At 35.3% G+C, this 4349-nt stretch overlaps 1 pseudogene; it reads left to right on the top strand.

Moving 5' to 3' along the window:
• The first annotated feature begins 868 nt into the window (after positions 1-868).
• LOC133861044 (uncharacterized) lies at positions 869-1639 on the top strand (annotated as a pseudogene).
• Positions 1640-4349: the final 2710 nt, after the last annotated feature.

The raw sequence follows: 4349 nt of genomic DNA, 5'->3' as shown, positions 1-4349 counted from the left end.
GTACTACATAGAAAGCTCAAAAACCCATCTTTTTCACACCAAGACACTTAGGAGATGAAAGAAATTTACAAGCAAAGTTTTGAATACCGAATGTAACTAATCTATAAAACTTAACAATAATTATAAAGGATCACACATGGCGACAATCTAATGCTCGGTCATGATGTGGTCTATTTTCCATGAAGATAGTCTGGTGTTTGGTTAATAACCGCTTTTTAATAACTGCATAACCACCGATTGCTAATAACTAGACTAGTTATGGTTGCAGTTATTTAAAAGTGATTAACCGAATATTCCGGTTGCAGTTATGAGGAAATAACCGTATTCGCAACTGGTTACACATTCCTACCGGTGACCACCCCATGAAGGTGGGGGTGGTTGCAGGGAGGGAAGATCTCATGCAACCCACCCTTTGAGGTGGGTCGCTGGGGACTTCCAACCCCCGCAAACACCTTTGTGGGGTGAGAGTTTCCAGTAAACCACCTCCGCGAGGGTGGAATTAGATCGCCAGGAGCCTCACTACCACCCGCAACAATGTTTCTGTCCTCACAGCCAGGCCTTCCTTTTTACTTAATTTATATATATATATATATGACAAGATTTTAATATTAAAATTTGGTGTAATTCCGTTTTAACTGCACCATAGACAGAGCTGGCAGTCCAATAAAAACTCACTTGAAACTTTGAAAGTGAGGCAAACTAACTAAAACAAGTGTGGTTTTCGTTTTTGTACGTCTCCATCCAAATCTCCGGGCTTGACGGGTTTTCATATTGAAAACGGTGGACGAATCATTTCAACTGGAGTGATAAGATTGCTTTGTCATCATCGAATAGAAGATTTTTTATATTAAAAACAAAACTTGCCCCTACCTAATTACTGCCACGGTGTGGTTCGTTCTACAAAAAACCACTGGCTCTCCAGACGCCAAAACCACCGGCGCGCAAATGCCATAGTCCCCACAGTTTTGCACAATCTTCCCATGGCTCTCCATATCTATATATACATATCATTCTTCGATCAGTTTTATTAGTCACACAAAGTTTGTTGAATTCGTTGTCTTTAAGTTGAAGAGCAAATTAAGAAGAGAGTTGGTGAAGAGTATATAGAAGATGAGCCAAACAAGCAGAGCCTTTGTGGCAGCTAGTGTAGGAGTTGTGGAGGCCATGAAAGACCAGCTGGGGATCTGCAGGTGGAATCATGTCATCAGATCAGCGCAGCAAAATGCCAAGAACCATCTCAGGTCCAAGTCTCAGGCCAAGAACCTTTCTCCTTCAACGACTTCTGCAATGGTTATGAGCAAAGCATGAGAGGAGAAACTGAGGCGGTCAGAGGAATCTTTGAGGACGGTCATGTACTTGAGCTGTTGGGGTCCCAATTGAATTGAGGCACAGCTACAAGTCAGCTGAAGAAGGTGACCGTACTTACGAGAAGCCAGTGAGTTCTGTGGTAGAACCTCGTTGAGTGAATGAAGATTCAAAGACTACCCACCAGACTTTTTGCAGATGCATGGCATACCAGTGGGAAATGTCAGGCCGATCGAGTTTAGTATTTGGATGATGCAAAACTATTCTAACTTTTGTAAAGTGTAACTGGAAATTGCTCTAATATATACACGATTTATAAGAGATTTTGTCTCAACTCTTTGATGATTTTGTAAAGCCTATATATTGAAAATCAAGCTGAATCAAGCTGAGCAATGTGTTTAATGGTAAGCCTTAAGGTAGGTACGTAGGATCAGTTAATTATTAGAAAGATAACCTAATTAAGCTTAATTGTTGATTTATTGGTAACGAGCCTATAGATAATCAAGTATATTGATTCGTCGGGTTTGGTAAATGGCGGACAAGAATAACCCACATCCTAGATAAGAATAAGGCAGGCATCTCCATGCTTATCCTCTTCCAACCAGGTCCCATATGAGTTTTTTTTTTTTTTTTTTCTTCCTGAGCATTCTAAATCTATTTTTTATGCAACACTATCAAATTTTCACTATTCCAAATAAGATAAAATTAAAGGGTGTTAGTTTTTTAATGTTGGCAAATTCGGTGTCAAAACTTTTTTTGTTTTAATCAAGAAATAAAAGAGCCGAGTGAAGAGATTATTGCAGAATATTCAATCAAGAAATGAAATGGTCAACTATCAGATGTCGTTCAAGAAGGAAAGAGGAGATTATTGACAGGTTATAATTTGGAAGATATTATGAGCTTCCTTACGAGGATTTATGAGCTTTTGCTTGTTAAGCTTTTTCTCCTCGCCAAACATGGTCTTAGGCTTGTTCAATAGAATGTTATCACACACAAGCATGGGTTGACTAGAGCAATTGCTTTACTTTTGTTAAAGAAAATTTTTATCCATTCATCTTTTGATTCTCATGCCTACTTCGCACACTTTGAGCTTTATTGTGTTGGGAATTCATTATTTAACACAAGAGCTCTTAATGCATTTTTCTTGTGTACTATCTGGATATTGGATTATATTTTAAGTGGGATTTTTTTTTTTTTTTTTACAAAATATTCATTTCTGTATATCATGTGTTTTACTGTTCATAATGTTGCATTTCATTCGTGCTGCATTCTATGATTTGCTCATTATCATGGTTGAGATTAACATATAGTGAGAGGTCCATTGTTTTTGTGCATTGAGCATTAATGTTCCTCTCGTGCATAGGTAATTGTTTTGGTTTGCTTTTTTTGCTGGACACTGTGTTTGGTTGTTCTTTTAAAACGTTTGTCATTTCTTGACAAAAAGGGGAAGAATGTTTGAATTTACTTTGATGTCTTTGATAGGGGAGTAATTTTTTTTTTTTTTCTTGTGATTGATTAACATAGTTGTGCTAATGTGTTTATTGGATATATATATATATATATATATTCAATTATTCATCTTTATGTTAATCTAAGTTTTACTATTTCAAATCTCTATGCGTTTAATGGTTTGTTCATGTTTCAGAAAACATGTTAGACTCGGTATTTCATTTAAGTTTATGTTGGGTTTTGGGTTTTATTTTTTTAACTTGAAGTTTTTGTTGTAATTGGTTTTGTCACCGAATTACAAAAGGGGGAGTTAATTTGTTAGTAATTTTAGTGTTAGCAAATTTAGTGTCAAAACTTTTTTTGTTTTAATCAAGAAAGAAAAGAGCCGAGTGAGGAGATTATTGCAGAATACTCCTCAAGAAAGGAAAGTGCCAAGTGAGGAGATTATTATAGAATAGAGTAGTGATTCACTACCACCTAAATATACAACTTTTCACCACCTTGTCTATGTGGCAAGGTGGTCCCCCACTTTAATTTATTTTTAAAAAATAAAAAAACTCAAAAAATAGTGGGGGACCACCTTGCCACATAGGCAAGGTGGTGAAAAGTTGTATATTTAGGTGGCATTGAATCATTATTCTATAGAATATTAATCAAGAAATGAAATGGTCAACCGTTCAAGAATGAAAGAAGAGACTATTGACAGATCATGATTTGGAAAATATTCTGCATAATAAACTTTTCTTAAATTTCCTGATTTCGCTTCTACTAAACAGATTTTCGTATTGTGTCCGGACATATAGTTTCCCTGTCTGGACCGTAGTTACAGAAAGTTTTATTTCTACTTTTTGTCCGGACACGATAATAACCTGTCCGGACACTGTCGCCTAGAAATACGTTCCTGACTTGTATTAAGATTTCTAAAGCCGATTTAAAGAGGTTTTTAGGCAGAAGTTTATTAAGAATTCTACTCTAGAATTCTGTATGCTAAGAGAAGGTTTTAGACCTAAATAGAATTATGATGTATCTCTCTTAGAGTTTTTAGTTCAACCATCAACCTTGAACAATTGAAGCCAATTGGAGTTCCAGTTAAAGAAGATCAAGAAGAAGAATTTTCCAGACGTTCTGGGAGAGAAGCAGTCAAGTGCGTCACTTGTTATAATTCAAGAGTGTGACGACTGTAAAGGTTTTGTGAGTATTAATATCTTGTAATTCGTTGTTTCTTCATATTAATTGATTATGGGTTTGGCTACCCTGGAGTAGTTTTCCTCTTTGAATTCAAAGAGTTTCCACTTCTTAACCAAATATCTGTGTTAACTGTTTTACTGCTTTACACTATATATTATTTTCAATTAATATCTGTGTCAACTATTTTAATGCTTTACATATTTAGTGAATTGTTTGGTTTTAGTTGGTTTGGAGTCTATTTATTATTTTCAAAGGGTAGCCATGAGATTCTTTTCATTCACATACTACTCAATAAATCATTTTCAAAAGTATGTAGAGCAAAAACAATAATAATAATAAACATTACATCAAAACATAACAAGTTTTTGACATATATATAAAAATTCATGTATACCTATAAAATATTG

This window comes from Alnus glutinosa, chromosome 2, assembly GCF_958979055.1.
Source record: "Alnus glutinosa chromosome 2, dhAlnGlut1.1, whole genome shotgun sequence".
NCBI classification, from domain to species: Eukaryota; Viridiplantae; Streptophyta; class Magnoliopsida; order Fagales; family Betulaceae; genus Alnus; species Alnus glutinosa.
This window is presented reverse-complemented; position numbering and strand designations above follow the sequence as displayed.